The sequence below is a fragment of the Convolutriloba macropyga genome, chromosome 2, assembly GCF_964194025.1.
Source record: "Convolutriloba macropyga chromosome 2, txConMacr16.3, whole genome shotgun sequence".
Classification (NCBI taxonomy): Eukaryota; Metazoa; Xenacoelomorpha; order Acoela; family Convolutidae; genus Convolutriloba; species Convolutriloba macropyga.
In genome coordinates, this window is record NC_134469.1 from 18,569,451 (window position 1) to 18,594,733 (window position 25,283).

Here is a 25,283-nt window from a genome sequence, read left to right on the forward strand (position 1 = left end):
TTTTTTGCTCAGACAATTTTGACTGATCGATATATTCATCGTAGAGTTGTGAGTGGTATCATCGTAGAATATGGAATTAATTTTTTTTTAATTTCGTTTTCTAGAGCAAGTTATAGTGGTTTGAAATTTTGTGATTATTAGTCCGATTTGCGTTATTTTTATTCAAATTTTCCGGAACTTTTGCCTAAAATACCGTCAATTTTGCTAAATTATGTAAAAATTGTTAACAATAACACTCTTGATTTAATTGTTAGAGGCAAAAAAGTCTTGTTGACTATTTTGATTTAATTTTTAGGCTAAAGTTTTGGCTAAATATTTCAACATTCAGCCTATTTCATCAAAATTTGCCCGAAATAAGCTTCTTTAGTGCACTTTGATTAAAATCACCGCAAGTTCACACCTAAAAACAACTAACACAATCTTTGTGAACTACAAAAGGAACTAGTCCTACTTTCACTACCATTGAGAGTATTCAGGAATGAAAACTTTGACGTTTTTTGCTAACTTTATGATCATCAAAAACAGCATTTATTTTTGATCTTTTAACTTACAAACTATCTGGATATAAAACAGTCGAAACAATTCAGTGTTCTGAATGGGCGAACAGCAAAAGCAACGCTGGTTTTGGTCCAATCTTGGACTGCTACAATCTAAAAATAATTCAGATTGTAATCTGTCAGTATTTTAAAAAAAAAATTCGATCTTTTTTATGTTAAATAAAGAACAGAACAGTTCAATTCAAAACTCACTGTTGATAGGTCCAATTGGCTTCCTAAGCAGTTTTAATTTAATGTATCTGGTTTCTTTACTAGAAAGATTATGGTCGTTTTGACTTTTAAATAAACAATGGCTTATTGAACCTTGCCACTATTTTTCTTTTAATTTGGTCAACACGTAGCTTAGTGTCAGCAAAGAAAGAGTGCTTCTTCTTTTTTTTCTTTCTACTGAAATAAAATTAAATCTTTTTTGCGGTTTTACCCGTTAGGTAATGGTTCTCTGGCGTTGATAATAATAGATTTCATAAGTTGTTTTTGATTTTTTGGCATTTGCCCATTTTTCATGCTTTTTCTCGTTTTGTCCCATAATCACATTAGTGACAGTTCAAATATTGAATTATTGAAGTTCAAAATTGAACATATAAAAGTCTTTAAAGGCATAGATTACTGTTTTAACGGCTTCGACACTCCTTTCTCGAAGAAGTTGAATGAATTTTTCACATTTGTCTTTAACTGTAGTTTCTATTTTGTCTTTTTAATATTTTGAAACTTCCTGGATAAGGAAAACTTGTAATGGCTTCTCATGAATGAAAAAATGAGCCAATATTGTGACTTGAGTAAATAGCTGCTGGCTTTCATGACTTTGAAGGGAATTGTTTTCAAAAGTAAAAAAAGAATTTTTACCTTCTTATTTTTGTTCTTTTTTGTCAATTTGTTACCTATTCTCGTTAATTAAAGGTCACTTTTGACTTTATTGTCCTCCAGTGATTGTGAAAATGTACAGAATCTAATGTTTTTAAAGTATTCGTTATGAATTTACTGGCTTCGACACAGGTTTCTCGCAAAAAAAGTAAACAAATTTTTGATTTTTGTCTATATTTGACGTTTTTTGTAGACATAAGGCATATTCTGAATAATTTCAGGTCTCAAGCACTTCCTGTGGACAAACAAAAGGAGCTATTTATTTTGTTTTTGTAGCTAATGGCTTTTATGACTTTAAAAAAAATTGTTTTCGAAAAATACAAAAGTATTACTTAATTTTGCCGTTTTTTTCTTTTTTTGTCTACTTGTTTCCAATTCTCATTAATGAGAGGTCGCATACCACATTAGTGTTGTTCGAAGAAGGCTAAATATAACATACTTTGTGGGCTAAATCTGACTGTACGGCTTCCGCAGCAATTTCTCGCAAGGTTTAATTGAATTTTTGTTTGTTGTTTCTATTTGTTGTTTTTTTTTTGTAAAAATTGATTAATAACAGGCCTTGATGCCTTTCTTCAGGAGTGCGGGTGATCAAACACATATTGGATGTTTTAATTGCAATCTAATTGTTTTCATTACTCTTAAATTGATTGTTTTTAAAAACATGAATCAGTTTTTTATTGCTGTTTTTTGTTCCTTATTGTCTAATTGCTACCGAGCTTTTTCATGGATCCCATATCTTTTCTAGTTGTTTGTTTAGTTTCAGTTTTATCTGACGATATTATGACTTGTTAATAGATTTTTTTAAAAATGGACATAAAATTTTGAATGTTAATAATGTTTGATATTATTGTTGTTTGATTTTGTTGTTGATCTTGAATTGTTCTCTTAAAAATGGCTGATGTCATCAATCTAATGCGGCATTTTTTACTCCACTGAGTTTTTTGCGTTGCAGGTGATCTTTTTGTTCATACACATTTCTTTTTGAAAAATACTGTTCCTCAGTTGGTTGACATTTATGCCAAAAATTTGGAAGAGCGGGATCGGAACATTATGTGCCAACGCGCATTACCGAGCCTCCTTGTCTTCATACGAAGCTAAAAATGATATCATTAGAATATTTGCCGAGCGCCGAATATCAATTTAAAAGTATTTATTTTTATAGCGTTTTTTCCGAGGAGTTGTCGGAGTCTAAAAATTTGTGAAGACACGTCAAATTTCTGCTGTTTCGATCACATTTTCGTAAATTTTGCTCGAATTTGATTATTTTGCTATAAATATGAGAATATTATTAACAAATAGGGTTATTAGGCTTAAAATAGGGAATCTGAATAGCTATAACCGACTGACTTTGCTAAAATTTTTGGCTAATTTTTTTTTGAAAATTCTGCATGTTTGCTTTTTTCAAGAAAAATGCCATCGAGTATGCTTCTTAAGCCTGTTTTCTCAACTGCTAAAACAACCTCTGCCTACACAGACGAGGGCTATTTTCACCTCCAGTTCTTGTGAAAACGTTCTAGAATCAACAACTTATCAGCCTTTCGCTAAGTTAAGTCAATTTTTATTCAGATTGAATCATTTATCATTTAATTCAAATGATCTATTACTCGATTGTTTGGAACAATTAGCAAGGCTTGTATCGGTCTCACCGCGGATTTTAGTGAGCAAAAGGATTCGGCATGTATTGGGCCGCTGTCTTTTCTACGATATTTTGCCATATTTTTCATCCCAATTAAAGACTAAAGTCTGTTTTTGTTTAAGAGGTTCAATAATGATAGACTCCACTTATTTTCAACTCAGGCCCAATGAACAAAAGTTATGCTTTCACTGTGCAGCTCGTAGTGGTAACGTAATGCTTCCAAAATATTTCAATGAAATCTTTTGTTTCGCATGCATTTGTGGTTTTTCGTTGTCTTATGACTTTGTCTCACTAATCAGAAGTGAAAGTCACTAGCAAAAATGGTTTTTAATAAAACGACCCATTGTTCTCAGTTGATATCAGATTGCTCTTTTAATTTTGAACGTTTACGTTTCAGAAAAGTCTTTGTCTCTCTGATCTTATTTACCTTTTTAAACTTATATCTGTGAACTAAGAGCATAGTCTAATTAATTACTGGTCCCTTCTTCGTTCCAGTGGAGACAAATTAGCACGCATTGTGGCTTTGTTTTTACTCATGGTGTTAATGATTTTCAAAAAACTTATTGATTAAAATTCATTAGTGGATTCCAAAGTGAAATGTCATTTGACCATTGCCAATTTTCAATTGTAGCTTAGTTTTTAAAAACTAAGAAGGTCCCATCTTCTTTTGAGTAGAACAAAAATTATTATTTTCCATCAAACAGAATTTGTAGCAATTATATTGGTCCCTTGATCTTATTAATAGCCGCGAAGCGATAGCGGCTATTATTGGGGACATCGTGGTTTTTTTTTTAATTAGTCGTCTCCATCGATGATTCTTACGACCTGACTTCTTGGAATTGACTTCTTGGAATTGACTTCAGTGACTTCTATTGCTTTACAGTTAAAATTGTGTACGTGACGTCGTTTCTGCTTTTAGATCATTTGCGTGACTTACCTCACTCAAAAAAATGACTTCTGAACTCACTTATGGAACTTTAATTTTTTATGAACATTTACTAGTTAATAGTGTGCATCTAAGTAGTGCCAATCTTATATGCCCTAATTTGTGATTAGTAGTCTTGAGTTTTTGATTTCGAATACCAATTTTGAAATAGCTCTTTAAGGGCGTTTTCCTTATAGAACGTAAGTGTCAAAAAATTGACAGTCCGAAGCTAACCCGAAAAGTCTAGTGGTCTATTGAAGGACTGGTGGTCGATCTGTCTATCTTATTTCTTTAGGTGTTTCAATTCATGGAAGGCCACGCGCGTCTATCGCGGCTATTTTCCGGCAATCTGCCGGCTATGTTTCTTGCCTGCAGTTTTTGGCTTGACCGATTTTGCGCCTCTCCCATTTGACTTTTCATCCTCCAAAATTTATTAAACAGGTAGCTCCGAAAACAATAACTTCGATGAGAACTTCACGTTTTTTAGACTCTAAGTATGCATTTCAGCGCAACTCTTTTGGTAATTATTTTTCATGGTGTGAAGCGGGGTTCTTAAGTGGCCCCCCATATCAGCCATCCCCTTTTCAACCCCTCAATTCCTACCCCTGCACACCTTTCCGACTGTAACACACTGTGCTCGAAACCCCACCCGAAGCTCACCGCTCGCAATATGTATGAGAACATTTTACTCAACCTTAGTTAGTCGATAATGTTTCTTTTAGCGGTTTGCTTTAACGGCCAGCGTTTTCAACTAACGGTTTTACAACTTTGCTGCTACCATACTGCTATGACGCATAAAGCGTTTTTTAAATTTCGGGATTCTTTGTTGTGTCTATGTTCTTTTAGTCTTTTGTCAAAAAATTAAACAATCTACAGTTGAAATCATTCCCAGGTGAAAATATATAAACTTTTCAGATAACAGCCTACGTTTTTGAAGGGTTCGACAATTTTCTCGTGAATTTTACGTGAGTTTCGGCTTTTGTGTGTTTTTATTTTTTAGTCACATGTTTTTTGTTGAATACTTATCCGACTCAATCACATTTGGGAGGTAAAAGGCAAGATATTTGGCGTCTTTATTGATAGCTCATGGTTTTGGTTACTTTGATTAAATATCAATGCCATTTTGAAGTTTTAAATTTTTCTTCTGTTTGTCGACCTGTAACTCAGCCTAATTAAAGACCGGTTCTGTCAACTTCTGGAGTAATAAACATTAGTTTCTACTGTTTTTTTCAACCGATGCTTTTATAACTTCGACATTATGAGTTTTTATTCAAAAAATGCAAGCTTCTGAAATTGGCCAACTTTTAGGATTCTTTTGATTTCAGTTTTACAGTCCAAGTTTTAAATACAGTCTTATTGATGATCAAAGTATCCCACGGAACAAATATAACTGTTTCCTTCAATAGCTGACGATTTTGATTGCCTCAAAACATTTTTTAATGTAAATTTATTTATGATATTTTGAGTATTGCCTGTATCTTTTCGTTATTTTATAGTCTCTTGACTTAGTGTCTTTAAAGGCAGCTGAAGTTGGCTTCTCAGTCTTTTAATTAAACTCGCTTCTCAAAGTAAATTCATCTAGTATTTAATTTTTGAGAACTGATGATTTTAATACGCTCGAAACGTTTTATTATAAATTAATTGTGATATTTTGAGTCTTGCCTGTATCTTTTTGTTATTTTAGTCTCTTGACTTAGTGTCAATGAAGGCAGCTGATGTGGGCTTCTCAGTCTTTTGCTCAAATTCTCTTCTCAAAGTAATTTTAACTAGTATTTATTTTTTGAGAGCTGCTGATTTTAATGACTTTTCAATTTCTTTGGTTTTAAAGATTCGGTGGATTTTTAAATTGCACTTGGCTCCTCTTTTTGTCAATTGCTAACCTAGTCTCATTTAAAAATTGTTCCAACCGTTTTGGAAAGAAGTAATTGTTTATTATGTTGTGTTTACGGCCTGTATATATATGATGTTATTTCGACTTAGTACCTAAATGTTCTTTTCTGAATACGATAGTGTTTTTTCTTGGTTTTTCACCGAATTAAAAAGATTCAATAATGATAGATTCCATTTATTTTCAACTGAGGCCCAATGAACAAAAATTTTGTCTTCATTGTAGAGCTCGTAGTTTCTATGGTTACATTATGCTTACAAATTTTCAATGAAATCTTGTGTTTCGCCAGCATTTGTGGTTTTTCGCTGTCTTATGACTTTGTGTCACTGATCAGAAGTCAAAGTCGCTATCGAAAATGGTTTTTATTAAAACGACCAATTGTTCTCATTCGATATTTGATTGCTCTCATATTTTTGAAGACTTGCGTTTCAAAAAAATCTTTGAATTTTTGATCTCATTTACCTTTTCAAACTTTTATTTGTCAACTCGTAGCTTATTCTTATTATTGTCTGGTCCCTTCTTCGTTCCAGTGGAGACAAATCAGGACGCATTGAGGTTTTGTTCTTACTCGTGGTTCTTATGACTTTCAATATAATTAATGATAAAAATTCATTAGTGAATTTCAAAGTGAAGTGTCATTTGACCATTGCCAACTATCAATTGTAGCTTAGTTTTTAAAAACTAAGAAGGTCCCATCTTCTTTTGAGTAGAACAAAAATTATTATTTTCCATCAGATAGAGTTTCTAGCAATTATATGGGTTCCTTGATCATATTCTTGCCTGCAGTTTTTGAATTGACCCATTTGGCGCCTCTCCCATTTGACTTTTCATCCTCCAAAACTGATTAAACAGGTAGCACCGAAAACAATAACTTTTATTAAATTTTCCCGCTTTTTAGACTCTAAGTTTGCATTTTGCATTTCAGCGCAACTCTTCTAGCTTCTCAATGTTTTAATTAAACTCGCTTCTCAAAGTAAATTCGTCTTGTATTTAATTTTTGAGAACTGATGATTTTAATACGCTCGAAACGTTTTATTATAAATTATTTGTGATATTTTGAGTCTTGCCTGTATCTTTTTGTTGTTTTAGTCTCTTGACTTAGTGTCACTGAATGCAGCAGATTTTGTCTTCTCAATGTTTTGCACGAATTCGCTTCTCAAAGTAAATTTATCTCGTTTTTAATTGTTGAGAGCTGATGATTTTAATACGCTCGAAACGTTTTATTATAAATTAGTTGTGATATTTTTAGTCTTGCCTGAATATTTTTGTTATTTTAGTCTCTTGACTTAGTGTCACTGAAGGCAGCAGATGTTGGCTTCTCAATGTTTTGCTCGAATTCGCTTCTCAAAGTAAATTTATCTAGTGTTTAATTTTTGAGAGGTGCTGATTTTAATGACTTCAATTTATTTGGTTGGAAAGATTGAGTGGATTTTTAAATTGCAGTTGGCTCCCCTTTTTTCTCAAATGTTTACCTATTCTCCTGTAAGAATTGTTCCAACCGTTTTGGAAAGAAGTAATTGTTTAATATGTTGTGTTTTGGGCCTGTACATATGATGTTATTTCGACTTTGTTCCTTAATGTTCTTTTCTGAATACGATTGTGTTTTTTCTTGGTTTTCATCCCATTTAAAAAGATTCAATAGTGTTTAAAAGATTCAATATTGATAGATTCCATTTACTTTCAACTTAGGCCCAATGAAAAAAAAATTTATTTTCATTGTAGAGCTCGTGGTTTTTATGCTTACTTTATGCTTCCAAAAATTTTACCAGCATTTGTGGTTTTTTGTTGTCTTATGACTTTGTGTCACTGATCAGAAGTCAAAGTCGCTATCGAAAATGGTTTTTATTAAAACGACCAATTGTTCTCAATTGATATTTGATTGCTCTTATATTTTTTGAAGATTTGCGTTTCAGAAAAATCTTTGAATTTTTGATCTTATTTACCTTTTTAAACTTATATTTGTCAACTCGTAGCTTGGTCTTTTTTTTGACTGGTCCCTTCTTAGTTCCAGTGGAGACAAATCAGGACGCATTGAGGCTTTATTTTTACTCGTGGTTATTATGACTTTCAGAATAATTATTGATAAAATTTCATTAGTGAATTTCAAAGTCAAATGTCATTTGACCATTGCCAACTTTCAACTTGTAGCTTAGTTTTTAAAAACTAAGAAGGTCACATCTTCTTTTGAGTAGAACAAAAGTAATCATTTTCCTTCAAACCAAATTTGTAGCAATTATATTGGTCCCTTGATCTTGTTCTTGCTCGTAGTTTTTGGCTCCAAAAACAATAACTTTGTTTAGAACTTCCCGTTGTTTAGACTCTAAGTATGCATTTCAGCGCAACTCTTTTTGCGGTTAATTTTCAAGGTGTGAAGCGGGGTTCTTAGTTGGCCCCCATATCAACCACTCCCTTTTCAACCCCTCAATTCGTAGCCCTGCACATCTTTCCGACTGTAACACACTGTGCTCGAACCCCCACCCAAAGTTCACCGCTCGCATTATGTATGAGATCATTTTACTCGACGTTTGTCGATAAAGCTTCTTTTTGCAGTTTCCTTTAACGGCCAGCGTTTTCAACCAACGGTTTTATAACTTTACTGCTACCATACTGCTATGACGCATAAAGCGTTTTTTGATTTTTGGATTCTTTGTTGTGTCTCTGTGCTTTTATTGTGTTGTCGCAAAATTACATTGTCGACGGTTGATATCAGGCCCAGGTGAAAATCCATAAACTTTTCAGATAACAGCTTACGTTTTTCATGGGTTGGACATTTTTCCCGTAAATTTTATGTGAGTTTCCGCCTATTCCATGTTTGTTTCTTTTGTTTTTAGTCACAGGTAAAAGGCAACATATTTGGCGTCTCTATTGATAGATCATAGTTTTGGTGACTTTAGGAAATTATCAGTTAGAGTAAAAAGCACTAATTTTTATTGTTGTTTGAAAGCGATGCTTTTATAAATTTGATATTATGAGTTTTTATTCAAAAAAATGAGAGCTTTTGAAAATGGCCTACTTTTAGGAATCTTTTGATTTCAGATTTACAGTCGAATTTTTAAATACAGTCTTATTGATGATCAAAAAGCACTCTACGGAACATAAACAGCCGTATCCTTTAATAGCTGATGATTTTAATGGCCTCAAACGTTTTATTGTAATTTATTTGTGAAGTTTTAATTCTTGCCTGTATCTTTTTGTTATTTTAGAGACTCTTGACTTAGTTTCACTAAAGGCGGCTGATGTTGGCTCCTCAATCTTTTGCATGAATTCATTTCTCAAATTAAATTTATCTAAAGTTTAATTTTTGAGAGGTGCTGATTTTAATGATTTTTCAATTTATTTGGTTTGAAAGATTCAGTGGAGTTTTAAATTGCACTTGTCTCCTCTTTTTGTCAAATGTTTATCTATTCTCATTTAAGAAGTGTTCCAACCGTTTTGGAGAGAAGTAATTGTTTAATATGTTGTGTTTAGGGCCTGTATATATGATGCTATTTCGACTTTGTACCTTAACGTTCTTTTCTGAATACGATTGTGTTTTTTCTTGGTTTTCAACCCAATTAAAAAGATTCAATCGTGTTTAAAAGACTCAATACTGATAGATTCCACTTACTTTCAACTTAGGCCCAATGAAAAAAAAAATTAATTTTCATTGTAGAGCTCGTGGTTTTTATGCTTACTTTATGCTTCCAAAAATTTTCAACGAAATTGTGTGTTTCGCCAGCATTTGTGGTTTTTTGTTGTCTTATGACTTTGTGTCACTGATCAGAAGTCAAAGTCGCTATCGAAAATGGTTTTTATTAAAACGACCAATTGTTCTCAATTGATATTTGATTGCTCTTATATTTTTGAAGATTTGCGTTTCAGAAAAATCTTTGAGTTTTTGATCTTATTTACCTTTTTAAACTTATATTTGTCAACTCGTAGCTTAGTCTTTTTATTGACTGGTCCCTTCTTAGTTCCAGTGGAGACAAAGCAGGACGCATTGAGGCTTTATTTTTACTCGTGGTTATTATGACGTTCAGAATAATTATTGATAAAATTTCATTAGTGAATTTCAAAGTGGAATGTCATTTGACCATTGCCAACTTTCAACTTCTAGCTTAGTTTTTAAAAACTGAGAAGGTCCCAACTTCTTTTGAGTAGAACAAAAGTAATCATTTTCCATCAAACAAAATTTGTAGCAATTATATTGGTCCCTTGATCTTGTTCTTGCTCGTAGTTTTTGGCTCCAAAAACAATAACTTTGTTTAGAACTTCCCGTTGTTTAGACTCTAAGTATGCATTTCAGCGCAACTCTTTTTGCGGTTAATTTTCAAGGTGTGAAGCGGGGTTCTTAGTTGGCCCCCATATCAACCACTCCCTTTTCAACCCCTCAATTCGTAGCCCTGCACATCTTTCCGACTGTAACACACTGTGCTCGAACCCCCACCCAAAGTTCACCGCTCGCATTATGTATGAGATCATTTTACTCGACGTTTGTCGATAAAGCTTCTTTTTGCAGTTTCCTTTAACGGCCAGCGTTTTCAACCAACGGTTTTATAACTTTACTGCTACCATACTGCTATGACGCATAAAGCGTTTTTTGATTTTTGGATTCTTTGTTGTGTCTCTGTGCTTTTATTGTGTTGTCGCAAAATTACATTGTCGACGGTTGATATCAGGCCCAGGTGAAAATCCATAAACTTTTCAGATAACAGCTTACGTTTTTCATGGGTTGGACATTTTTCCCGTAAATTTTATGTGAGTTTCCGCCTATTCCATGTTTGTTTCTTTTGTTTTTAGTCACAGGTAAAAGGCAACATATTTGGCGTCTCTATTGATAGATCATAGTTTTGGTGACTTTAGGAAATTATCAGTTAGAGTAAAAAGCACTAATTTTTATTGTTGTTTGAAAGCGATGCTTTTATAAATTTGATATTATGAGTTTTTATTCAAAAAAATGAGAGCTTTTGAAAATGGCCTACTTTTAGGAATCTTTTGATTTCAGATTTACAGTCGAATTTTTAAATACAGTCTTATTGATGATCAAAAAGCACTCTACGGAACATAAACAGCCGTATCCTTTAATAGCTGATGATTTTAATGGCCTCAAACGTTTTATTGTAATTTATTTGTGAAGTTTTAATTCTTGCCTGTATCTTTTTGTTATTTTAGAGACTCTTGACTTAGTTTCACTAAAGGCGGCTGATGTTGGCTCCTCAATCTTTTGCATGAATTCATTTCTCAAATTAAATTTATCTAAAGTTTAATTTTTGAGAGGTGCTGATTTTAATGATTTTTCAATTTATTTGGTTTGAAAGATTCAGTGGAGTTTTAAATTGCACTTGTCTCCTCTTTTTGTCAAATGTTTATCTATTCTCATTTAAGAAGTGTTCCAACCGTTTTGGAGAGAAGTAATTGTTTAATATGTTGTGTTTAGGGCCTGTATATATGATGCTATTTCGACTTTGTACCTTAACGTTCTTTTCTGAATACGATTGTGTTTTTTCTTGGTTTTCAACCCAATTAAAAAGATTCAATCGTGTTTAAAAGACTCAATACTGATAGATTCCACTTACTTTCAACTTAGGCCCAATGAAAAAAAAAATTAATTTTCATTGTAGAGCTCGTGGTTTTTATGCTTACTTTATGCTTCCAAAAATTTTCAACGAAATTGTGTGTTTCGCCAGCATTTGTGGTTTTTTGTTGTCTTATGACTTTGTGTCACTGATCAGAAGTCAAAGTCGCTATCGAAAATGGTTTTTATTAAAACGACCAATTGTTCTCAATTGATATTTGATTGCTCTTATATTTTTGAAGATTTGCGTTTCAGAAAAATCTTTGAGTTTTTGATCTTATTTACCTTTTTAAACTTATATTTGTCAACTCGTAGCTTAGTCTTTTTATTGACTGGTCCCTTCTTAGTTCCAGTGGAGACAAAGCAGGACGCATTGAGGCTTTATTTTTACTCGTGGTTATTATGACGTTCAGAATAATTATTGATAAAATTTCATTAGTGAATTTCAAAGTGGAATGTCATTTGACCATTGCCAACTTTCAACTTCTAGCTTAGTTTTTAAAAACTGAGAAGGTCCCAACTTCTTTTGAGTAGAACAAAAGTAATCATTTTCCATCAAACAAAATTTGTAGCAATTATATTGGTCCCTTGATCTTGTTCTTGCTCGTAGTTTTTGGCTCCAAAAACAATAACTTTGATTAGAACTTCCCGTTGTTTAGACTCTAAGTATGCATTTCAGCGCAACTCTTTTTGCGGTTAATTTTCAAGGTGTGAAGCGGGGTTCTTAGTTGGCCCCCATATCAACCACGCCCTTTTCAACCCCTCAATTCGTAGCCCTGCACATCTTTCCGACTGTAACACACTGTGCTCGAACCCCCATCCGAAGCTCACCGCTCGCATTATGTATGAGATCGTTTTACTCGACGTTTGTCGATAAAGCTTCTTTTTGCGGTTTCCTTTAACGGCCAGCGTTTTCAACTAACGGTTTTATAACTTTACTGCTACCATACTTTTATGACGCATAAAGCGTTTTTTTGATTTTTGGATTCTTTGTTGTGTCTCTGTGCTTTTATTCTGTTGTCGCAAAATTACATTGTCGACGGTTGATATCAGGCCCAGGTGAAAATCCATAAACTTTTCAGATAACAGCTTACGTTTTTCATGGGTTGGACATTTTTCCCGTAAATTTTATGTGAGTTTCCGCCTATTCCATGTTTGTTTCTTTTGTTTTTTGTCACAGGTAAAAGGCAACACATTTGGCGTCTCTATTGATAGATCATAGTTTTGGTGACTTTAAGAAATTATCAGTTATAGTAAAAAGCACTAATTTTTATTGTTGTTTGAAAGCGATGCTTTTATAAATTTGATATTATGAGTTTTTATTCAAAAAAATGAGAGCTTTTGAAAATGGCCTACTTTTAGGAATCTTTTGATTGCAGATTTACAGTCGAATTTTTAAATACAGTCTTATTGATGATCAAAAAGTACTCTACGGAACATAAACAGCCGTATCCTTTAATAGCTGATGATTTTAATGGCCTCAAAACGTTTTATTGTAATTTATTTGTGAAGTTTTAATTCTTGCCTGTATCTTTTTGTTATTTTACAGACTCTTGACTTAGTTTCACTAAAGGCGGCTGATGTTGGCTCCTCAATCTTTTGCATGAATTCGTTTCTCAAATTAAATTTATCTAGTGTTTAATTTTTGAGAGGTGCTGATTTTAATGATTTTTCAATTTATTTGGTTTGAAAGATTCAGTGGAGTTTTAAATTGCACTTGGCTCCTCTTTTGGTCAAATGTTTACCTATTCTCATTTAAGAATTGTTCCAACCGTTTTGGAGAGAAGTAATTGTTTAATATGTTGTGTTTAGGGCCTGTATATATGATGCTATTTCGACTTTGTACCTTAATGTTCTTTTCTGAATACGATTGTGTTTTTTCTTGGTTTTCATCCCATTTAAAAAGATTCAATAGTGTTTAAAAGATTCAATATTGATAGATTCCATTTACTTTCAACTTAGGCCCAATGAAAAAAAAATTTATTTTCATTGTAGAGCTCGTGGTTTTTATGCTTACTTTATGCTTCCAAAAATTTTACCAGCATTTGTGGTTTTTTGTTGTCTTATGACTTTGTGTCACTGATCAGAAGTCAAAGTCGCTATCGAAAATGGTTTTTATTAAAACGACCAATTGTTCTCAATTAATATTTTATTGCTCTCATATTTTTGAAGACTTGTGTTTCACAAAAATCTTTGAATTTTTGATCTTATTTACCTTTTCAAACTTATATTTGTCAACTCGTAGCTTAGTCTTATTATTGACTGGTCCCTTCTTCGTTCCAGTTGAGACAAATCAGGACCCATTGAGGCTTTGTTTTTACTCGTTGTTATTATGACTTTCAGAATAATTATTGATAAAAATTCATTAGTGAATTTCAAAGTGAAATGTCATTTGACCATTGCCAACTTTCAACTTCTAGCTTAGTTTTTAAAAACTAAGAGGGTCCCATCTTCTCTTGAGCAGAACAAAAGTAATCATTTTCCATCAAACAAAATTTGTAGCAATTATATTGGTCCCTTGATCTTATTCTTGCCTGCAGTTTTTGGCTTGACCGATTTTGCGCCTCTCCCATTTGACTTTTCATCCTCCAAAGCCGACTAAACGGTTGGCTCCAAAAACAATAACTTTGATTAGAACTTCCATTTTTTTAGACTCTAAGTATGCATTTCAGCGCAACTCTTTTGGCAATTGTTTTTCATGGTGTGGAGCGGGGTTCTTAAGTGGCCCCCCATATCAGCCATCCCCTTATCAACCCCTCAATTCCTATCCCTGCACACCTTTCCGACTGTAACACACTGTGTTCGAAACGCCAACCGAAACTCACCGCTCGCAATATGCATGAGATCATTTTACTCGACGTTTGTCGATAAAGCTTCTTTTTGCGGTTTCCTTTAACGGCCAGCGTTTTCAACTAACGGATTTATAACTTTACTGCTACCATACTGCTATGACGCGTGAAGGGTTTTTTGATCTTTGGATTCTTTGTTGTGTCTCTGTGCTTTTATTCTGTTGTCACAAAATTACATTGTCTACAGTTGATATCAGGCCCAGGTGAAAATCCATAAACTTTTCCGATAACAGCTTACGTTTTTCATGGGTTGGACATTTTTTCCGTAAAATTTATGTGAGTTTCCGCTATTTCTATGTTTGTTTTTTTTTGTTTTTAGTCACAGGTAAAAAGCAAAATATTTGGCTTCTCTATTGATAGATCATAGTTTTGGTGACCTTAAGAATTTATCAGTTAGAGTAAAAAGCATTAATTTTTATTGTTGTTTGAAAGCGATGCTTTTTTAAATTTGATATTATGAGTTTTTATTCAAAAAAATGAGAGCTTTTGAAAATGGCCTACTTTTAGAAATCTTTTGATTGCAGTTTTACAGTCGAATTTTTAAATACACTCTACGGAACATAAACAGCCGTATCCTTTAATTGCTGATGATTTTAATGGCCTCGAATTGTTTTATTGTAATTTCTTTGTGAAATTTTAATTCTTGCCTGTATCTTTTTGTCATTTTAGAGACTCTTGACTTAGTTTCACTAAAGGCAGCTGATGTTGGCTTCTCAATTTTTTGCATGAATTCGTTTCTCAAATTAAATTTATCTAGTGTTTAATTTTTGAGAGGTGCTGATTTTAATGATTTTTCAATTTATTTGGTTTGAAAGATTCAGTGGATTTTTAAATTGCACTTGGCTCCTCTTTTTGTCAAATGTTTACCTATTCTCATTTAAGAATTGTTCCAACCGTTTTGGAAAAAAGTAATTGTTTAATATGTTGTGTTTAGGGCCTGTATATATGATGTTATTTCGACTTTGTGCCTTAATGTTCTTTTCTGAATACGATTGTGTTTTTTCTTGGTTTTTCATCCCAATTAAAAAGATTCAATAGTGTCTAAAAGATTCAATTTTGATAGATTCCATTTACTTTCAACTTAGGCCCAATGAAAAAAAATTGTTTTCATTGTAGAGCTCGTAGTTTTTATGCTTACTTTATGCTTCCAAAAATTTTTCAACGAAATCTTGTGTTTCGCCAGCATTTGTGGTTTTTTGTTGTCTTATGACTTTGTGTCACTGAACAGAAGTCAAAGTCGCTATCGAAAATGGTTTTTATTAAAACGACCAGTTGTTCTCAATTGATATTTGATTGCTATTATTTTTTTGAAGATTTGCGTTTCAGAAAAATCTTTGAATTTTTGATCTTATTTACCTTTTTAAACTTATATTTGTCAACTCGTAGCTTAGTCTTTTTTTACTGGTCCCTTCTTAGTTCCAGTGGAGACAAATCAGGACGCATTGAGGCTTTATTTTTACTCGTGGTTATTATGACTTTCAGAATAATTATTGATAAAATTTCATTAGTGAATTTCAAAGTGAAATGTCATTTGACCATTGCCAACTTTCAACTTGTAGCTTAGTTTTTAAAAACTAAGAAGGTCACACCTTCTTTTGAGTAGAACAAAAGTAATCATTTTCCATCAAACAAAATTTGTAGCAATTATATTGGTCCCTTGATCTTATTCCTGCCTGCAGTTTTTGGCTCGACCGATTTTGCGCCTCTCCCATTTGACTTTTCATCCTCCAAAGCTGACTAAACAGTTGGCTCAAAAAACAATAACTTTGATTAGAACTTCCCGTTTTTAAGACTCTAAGTATGCATTTCAGCGCAACTCTTTTGGCAATTAATTTTCATGGTGTGAAGCGGGGTTCTTAAGTGGCCCCCCATATCAGCCATCCCCTTATCAACCCCTCAATTTCTACCCCTGCTTACCTTTCCGACTGTAACACACAGTGTTCGAAACGCCAACCGAAACTCACCGCTCGCAATATGTATGAGATCATTTTACTCGACGTTTGTCGATAATGTTTCTTTTTACGGTTTCCTTTAACGGCCAGCGTTTTCAACTAACGGTTTTATAACTTTACCGCTACCATACTGCTATGACGCATAAAGCGTTTTTTTGATTTTTGGATTCTTTGTTGTGTCTCTGTGCTTTTATTCTGTTGTCGCAAAAATACATTGTCCACGGTTGATATCAGGCCCAGGTGAAAATCCATAAACTTTTCAGATAACAGCTTACGTTTTTCATGGGTTGGACATTTTTCCCGTAAATTTTATGTGAGTTTCCGCCTTTTCCATGTTTGTTTCTTTTGTTTTTAGTCACAGGTAAAAGGCAACATATTTGGCGTCTCTATTGATAGATCATAGTTTTGGTGACTTTAAGAAATTATCAGTTAGAGTAAAAAGCACTAATTTTTATTGTTGTTTGAAAGCGATGCTTTTATAAATTTGATATTATGAGTTTTTATTCAAAAAATGCTTTTGAAAATGGCTTACTTTTAGGAATCTTTTGATTGCAGATTTACAGTCGAATTTTTAAATACAGTCTTATTGATGATAAAAAAGTACTCTACGGAACATAAACAGCCGTATCACTCTTTTGCTCAAATTCGCTTCTCAAAATAAATTTGTCTAGTTTTTATTTTTTGAGAGCTGATGATTTTAATCGCCTCGAAACGTTTTATTGTAAATTATTTGTGATATTTTGAGTTTTGCCTGTGTCTTTTTGTTATTTTAGTCTCTTGATTCTAAGAGCTGATTTTTTAAGAGCTGATGATTTTAATGGTCTCGAAATGTTTTTATTTTAAATTTTTTGTGATATTTTGAGTCTTGCTTGTGTCTTTATGTTATTTTGGCCTCCTGATTTAGTGTAACTAAAGGCAGTTGATGTTGGTTTCTCAATCTTTTGCTCAAATCCCTTCTCAACGTAAATTCATCTAGTACTTTTTTGAGAGCTGCTGATTTTAATGACTTTTCTATTTATTTGGTTTGAAAAATTCAGTGCATTTTTGAATTGCACTCGTCTGCTCTTTCTGTCAAATGTTTACCTAGTCTCATTTAATAATTGTTCCAACCGTTTTGGAAAGAAGTGACTGTTTAATATGTTCAGTTTAGGGTCTGTATATATGATGCTATTTTGACTTTGTACCTAAATTTTTTCTGAAAACGATAGATTTTTTCAGTTGTTAAATTCTGTTGTTGTCTTTTTTTGGGTTCTTCTTCTAACGTAGTCTCCTTAATGGCAGGTCGCAACGGTCCTCCAATGTGGCTATTTTTATTTCATTTGTAATTTATTTCATTAGTTTTTCCGGCCCATATCTGTGCATTTACTTAACATGGATTTAGTTATTTACTACAGTTGATCACATCTCCAAATAGATTACCAGACGTTGAATTAACAAAAAATAGGTGTTTTAAAATTATAATTAAAGATGAACTATTTATAATATTAACTTGTTTAGTTTTTGAATTTTAGCCGATAAAATAATAAAAAGATCATCGTTATGATTACTCTACTTTTATTAAATTCAATTTTCGGTAATAATAACAGCAGTGAAGTTTTGCGACTGATTTTTTAGCTGATTACTACGTTTAATAAAAACGTCAATTTTGAAACAAATGATTCAAAAAAACTGCGCTGGAGATTGCGGTTTTGCCTCAGTAATTCTATGCAATCAACAAATTCTTTACGAATGGAATTCTTAAAGCCGCCGAACAATCCATTTCTAGGTAATCATTCTTGTTTTTTTAAAAACACAAAACATAGTTCAAGTGATGCTCTTCTTGCATTGATTTAAAGTCTAAGAGAACGAAAAAATCAAATTTTGACAAAGTTTGATTTTTGACAAAAATGATATCCAACACAATTAACCTCGAAATACTGGTTAACCATTTAAAGAAAATGAAGTGCCTGCCTGTTTTGGTCTCGGTGCAAAGAGAACTCAGCAAATTGGAGTGAATAGCTCTTCGTTTGAATGGAGTCATCAAAAACGTAGTCCAAAAGGATTCGTTTCCGGGACCTATCTTTTTATTTTATATACTACAACTCTCCCGATTTGCAGCAAAAAATCAGATACTCTTCTTTTTGCGCAGTGTATGCAAAAATTAAATTTATTCAGTCACCGAATAATTTGAAGATGACTCCAAAACTGGAAATAAAAAATAATCATCTTAAAACCATGAATATAAAACGCTGCTGGAAAAGTTCAGAGTGCACTTCGAGCAGTGATCTGTTTTTGAAATATCAAATTCTAACAATGTGCAATGTTCAGGTCTATGAACTATTGAAATTAGCTTCTAGATATGGCAACACTGAAAAGACATTGCGAAAACTATTTTGTGTCTGGTGGCGCTCCATATCAATCACCACTTTTCAACCCCTCATTTCCTACCCCTGCACATTTTTCCGACCCTAACCCACTGTACTGGAACCCCCAACCAAAGCTCACTGCTCGCAATTTGTATGAGAGCATTTTACTCGACGTTAACTGATAACGTTTCTTTTAGTGGTCTCCTTTAACGGCCAGCGTTTTCGACTAACGGTTTTACAACTTTGCTGCTACCATACTGCTATGACGCATGAAGCGTTTTTTGATTTCTGGATTTTTTGTTGTGTCTGTGTGCTTTTAGTTTTTTATCACAAAACGCCAAGGTCCACAGTTGAAATCAGGCCCAGGTGAAACTCTATAAACTTTTCAGAAAACAACTTACGTTTTTCATGATTTCGACAATTTTCACGTAAATTTTACGTGAGTTTAAATTTTTAATTCTTGCCTGTATCTTTTTGTTATTTTATAGACTCTTGATTTAGTTTCACTGAGGCAGCTGATGTTGGTTTTTCAGTCTTTTGCTCAAACTCTCTTCTCAAAGTAAATTCATCTAGTATTTTTTTTGAGATCTTATGATTTTAATGGCCTCGAAACGTTTTATTGTAATTGAGTTGTAATATTTTGAGTCCCGCCTGTATCTTTTTGTTATTTTATAGTCCCTTGACTTATTGTCACTAAAGGCAGCTGATGTTGGCTTCTCAATTTTTTGCTCAAGTTGAATTCTCAAAGTAATTTCATCTAGTATTTATCTTTTGAGAGCTGATGATTTTAATGGTCTCAAAGTGTTTTTTTTTTGTAAATTATTTGTGATATTTTGAGTCCTGCCTGTGTCTTTTTGTTATTTTAGTCACTTGATATAATGTTACTAAAGGCAGTTGATGTTGGTTTCTCATTCTTTTGCTCAAATTCCCTTCTCAACGTAAATTCATCTAGTATTTTTTTGAGAGCTGCTGATTTTAATGACCTTCAATTTATTTGGTTTGAAGGTTTCAGTGCATTTTTAAACTGCACTCGGCTCCTCTTTTTGTCAAATGTTTACCTAGTCTCATTTAGGAATTGTTCCAACCGTTTTGGAAAGAAGTAACTGTTTAATATGTTCAGTTAGGGTCTGTATAAATGATGCTATTTTGACTATTTTGACCTAAATGTTTTTTCATAAAAGGATAGATTTTTTCAATTGTTAAATTCTTTTTTGGTCTTTTTTATGGGTTCTTCTTCTTACGTAGTCTCCTTAATGGTTGGTCTCAAAATTCCTCCAATGCAGCTTTTGGATTTCATTTATAATTTATTTCATTAGTTTTTTTGGCCCATATCTGTGCATTTACTTAACATGGAGTTAGTTGTTTACTTTAGTTGATCACATCGCTGTTTATTGAAGTGCAACCCAGACTCGTATTGCGACCTAGCCCAGAAAATCCAAAAATACCTTACCACACGTTGAAATAACAAAAAACAGTCGTTTTAAAAATATAATTAAAGATGAACTATTTATAAAAATAACTTGTTTATTTTTTGAATTTTAGCCGATAAAATAATAAAAAGATCATCGTTATGATTACTCCACTTTTATTAAAGTCATTTTTCGGTAATAACAACAGCAGTGAAGTTGTGCGGCTGATTTTTTGGCTGATTACTACGTTGAATAATTACGTCAATTTTGAAACAAACGACTCAAAAAATTGCGTGGGAGATTGCGGTTTTACCTCAGTAATGTTTTGCAATCAACAATTTACTTACCAATGGAGTTCTTAAAGCGGCCGAATAATCCATTTTGAAGTAGTCATTCTTATTTTTATTTAAAGTCTAAGAGAACGGAAAAATCAAATTTTGACAAAATTTTCAAGTAAATTTTACGTGAGTTTAAATTTTTAATTCTTGCCTGTATCTTTTTGTTATTTTATAGACTCTTGATTTAGTTTCTCTGAGGCAGCTGTTGTTGGTTTTTCAGTCTTTTGCTCAAACTCGCTTCTCAAAGTAAATTCATCTAGTATTTTTTTGAGATCTTATGATTTTAATGGCCTCGAATCGTTTTATTGTAATTGAGTTGTGATATTTTGAGTCCCGCCTGTATCTTTTTGTTATTTTATAGTCCCTTGACTTAGTGTCACTAAAGGCAGCTGATGTTGGCTTCTCAATTTTTTGCTCAAATTGAATTCTCAAAGTAATTTCATCTAGAATTTATCTTTTGAGAGCTGATGATTTTAATGGTCTCAAAATGTTTTTTAAGATTTTAATGACTTTCAATTTATTTGGTTTGAAGGTTTCAGTGCATTTTTAAACTGCACTCGGCTCCTCTTTTTTTCAATTGTTTACCTAGTCTCATTTAGGAATTGTTCCAACCGTTTTGGAAAGAAGTAACTGTTTAATATGTTCAGTTAGGGTCTGTATAAATGATGCTATTTTGACTATTTTGACCTAAATGTTTTTTCATAAAAGGATAGATTTTTTCAATTGTTAAATTCTTTTTTGGTCTTTTTTATGGGTTCTTCTTCTTACGTAGTCTCCTTAATGGTTGGTCTCAACATTCCTCCAATGCAGCTTTTTGATTTCATTTATAATTTATTTCATTAGTTTTTTTGGCCCATATCTGTGCATTTACTTAACATGGAGTTAGTTGTTTACTACAGTTGATCACATCGCTATTTATTGAAGTGCAACCCAGATTCGTATTGTAACCCAGCCCAGAAAATCCAAAAATACATTACCAGACGTTGAAATAACAAAAAACAGTTGTTTTAAAATTATAATTAAAGTTGAACTATTTATAATAATAACTTGTTCGTTTTATACTAGTCCAACAAGTATTCATTTCCGGGCCCTTTCTATATATATATGTATATATATATATATATATATATATAAATATATGTATATATATATATATATATATATATGCATATATATATATATATATATATATATATATATATATATATATATATATATATATATATATATTTATATATATATTTAAATATTACAAAATTTGCAGTACAAAATCAGATACTCTTCTTTTTGCGCAGTGTATGCAAAAATGAAATTTCCTCAGTCATCGAATACTTTGAAGATGACGCCAAAACTGGAAATAAAAAATAATCTTTTTAAAACCATGAACATAAATTGCTGCTGGAAAAGTTCAGAGTGCTATTCGTGCAGTGATCTGTTTTTGAAACGTCAAATTCTAACAATGTGCAATGTTTATGTCTACGAACTATTGAATTCAGCTCCTAGATATGGCAACACTAAAAAGACATTGCGAAAACTATTTTGTGTTATGTGGCCCCCCATATCAACCACCCCCTTTTCAACCCCTCAATTCCTACCTCTGCACACCTTTCCGACCCTAAAACATTGTGCTCCAACCCCCAACCGAAGCTCACCACTCGCAAAATGTATGAGAATATTTTACTCGACGTTAGTCGATAATGTTTCTTTTAGCGGTTTCCTTTAACGGCCAGCGTTTTCGACTAACGGTTTTACAACTTTGCTGCTACCATACTGCTATGACGCATGAAGCGTTTTTTGATTTCTGGATTTTTTGTTGTGTCTGTGTGCTTTTAGTTTGTTATCACAAAACGACAAGGTCCACAGTTGAAATCAGGCCCAGGTGAAACTCTATAAACTTTTCAGATAACAACTTACGTTTTTCATGGTTTGGACAATTTTCACGTAAATTTTACGTAAGTTTCTGCCTTTTCGGTGTTTGTTTTTTTTTTTGTTTTTAGTCACAGGGTTAGTCACAGGTAAAAGGCAACATATTTGGTGTGTCTACTGATAGATCATAATTTTAGTGACTTTGAGAAAATATCAATGCAATTCTGAAATTTAAACTTTTTCATCTTTTCTCGACTTGTAACTCAGCCTAATTGAAGACTGTTTCTGTCAGATTTTTAGTGTAATAAACACTAATTTTTATTGTTTTTTTAAAGCGATGCTTTTTTCACCCTGATATTATGAGTTTTTATTCAAAAAAATGAGAGCTTTTGAAAATGGCCAACTTTTGGGAATCTTTTGATTGCAGTTTTACAATCGAATTTTTAAATACAGCCTTATTGATGATCAAGAAGTACCCTACGGAACATAAACAGCCGTATCCTTTAATAGCTGATGATTTTAATGGTCTCGAAACGTTTTATTGTAATTTATTTGTGAATCTTCAATTCTTGCCTGTACCTGTCTGTTATTTTAGACTCTTGACTTAGTTTCACTAAAGGCAGCTGATGTTGGCTTCTCAACATTTTGCTCAAATTCGCTTCTCAAAATAAATTCGTCTCGTATTTTTTTTTGAGAGCTGATGATTTTAATGGCCTCGAGACGTTTTATTGTAAATTTTTTGTGATATTTTGAGTATTGCCTGTGTCTTTTTGTTATTTTAGTCTCTTGATTTAGTGTTACTAAAGGCAACTGATGTCGGCATCTCAATTTTTTTTACTGAAATTCGCTTCTCAAAGTACATTCATCTAGTATTTATTTTTTGAGAGCTGATGATTTTTATGGCCTCGAAACGTTTTTTTGTAATTGAGTTGTGATATTTTGAGTCTCGCCTGTATCTTTTTGTTATTTTATAGTCTCTTGACTTAGTGTCACTAAAGGCAGCTGATGTTGGCATCTTAATTTTTTGCTCAAATTGAATTCTCAAAGTAATTTCATCTAGTATTTATCTTTTGAGAGCTGATGATTTTAATGGTCTCAAAATGTTTTATTGTAAATTATTTGTGATATTTTGAGTCTTGCCGGTGTCTTTTTGTTATTTTAGTCACTTGATATAATGTTACTAAACGCAGTTGATGTTGGTTTCTCATTCTTTTGCTCAAATTCCCTTCTCAACGTAAATTCATCTAGTATTTTTTTTGAGAGCTGCTGATTATAATGACTTTTCAATTTATTTGGTTTGAAAGATTCAGTGGATTTTTAAATTGCACTTGGCTCTTTTTGTCAAATGTTTACCTAGTCTCATTTAAGAATCGTTCCAACCGTTTTGGAAAGAAGTAACTGTTTAATATGTTCAGTTTAGGGTCTGTATATTTTGAGTTTGTACCTAAATGTTTTTTTTTCTGAAAACGATAGATTTTTTCAGTTGTTAAATTCTTTCGTTGTCTTTTTTTGGGTTCTTCTTCTAACGTAGTCTCCTTAATGGCAGGTCGCAACGGTCCTCCAATGCGGCTTTTTTTTATTCCATTTGTAATTTATTTCATTTGTTGTTTCGGCCCATATCTGTGCATTTATTAACATGTAGTTAGTTATTTACTACAGTTGATCACATCCCTATTTATTGAAGTGCAACCCAGATTCGTATTGTAACCCAGCCCAGAAAATCCAAAAATACATTACCAGACGTTGAAATAACAAAAAACAGTTGTTTTAAAATTATAATTAAAGTTGAACTATTTATAATAATAACTTGTTCGTTTTTTGAATTTTAGCCGATGAAATAATAAAAAGATCATCGTTATGATTACTCTACTTTTACTAAAGTCAATTGTCGGTAATAATAACAGCAGTGAAGTTGTGCGGCTGATTTTTTGGCTGATTTTTACGTTGAATAAATTGCGTTGGATGTTTTTTTTTGCAATCAACAATTTCCTTACGAATGGAATTCTTGAAGCGGCCGAATAATCCATTTTGAAGTAATCATTCTTACTTTTATTCAAACACAAAACATAGTTCAATTGATGCGATTCTTGCATTGGTTTAAAGTCTAAGAGAACGGAAAAATCAAATTTTGACAAAGTTGGGTTTTTGACAAAAAGTGGTATCCAACACAATTAACCTCGAAATACTGGTTCAAAACTTAAAGTACATGAAGTGCCTGGTGCCTGCCTGGTTTGGTCTTGGTCTGACCTGCAAATAGGAATCAGCAAATTGGAATGAATGGCTCTTCGTCTGAATGGAGTCATCAAAAACGTAGTCCAACAAGGATTCATTTCCGGGCCCTTTCTTTTATATATATATATATATATATATATATATATATATATATATATTACAACTCTCCCGATTTGCAGTACAAAATCAGATACTCTTCTCTTTGCGTAGTGTATGCAAAAATAAAATTTCTTCAGTCATCGAATACTTTGAGGATGACTCCAAAACTGGAAATAAAAAGTAATCTTTTTAAAACCATGAACATAAAACGCTACTGGAAAAGTTCCGAGTGCGATTCGTGCAGTGATCTGTTTTTGAAATATCAAATTCTAACAATGTGCAATGTTTATGTCTATGAATTATTGAAATTAGCTCCTAGATATGGCAAAACTGAAAAGACATCGCGAAAACTATTTTGTGTGTAATTCCACCGATAGAAACACCAGACAAAATACATTGAAACAGTTGAAGCAATAAAATTGAAGGACCTTGAAAACGTCGAAGATGGCTCCAAAACAGCAAACAAAAATCAAACTATCAGAAAAACGATGAACATAAAACGCTGCTCCAAAAATGCAGACCAATATTGGTTTCTGTTTGACTCTGAAACGATACATTTTGAGCCTGTTTACAAATGTCGAAGTTGAAATTGTTTCAAAATTTGAATCCTTCTCGAATCATGTCGATGTATCTGTAAAACGACGTAAAAATTGCGATCTCATTAAAAAATTAAATTTTTGCACTCCGAGAAAACAATTAATCAATTTTAAGTTTAGCAATGTAAACTTTGTATTAAACTACGGAATACTGTTGTGGCTACTGTAGTTTATTT

The 25,283-nt window shown here is 32.6% G+C and overlaps 1 protein-coding gene across 2 annotated transcripts in view; it reads left to right on the plus strand.

The window, feature by feature from the left end:
* Positions 1-25,283, plus strand: part of LOC142335172 (uncharacterized) — a 45,155-nt gene that overhangs the window by 13,323 nt on the left and 6,549 nt on the right. The gene's annotated exons all lie outside the window — the stretch shown is intronic.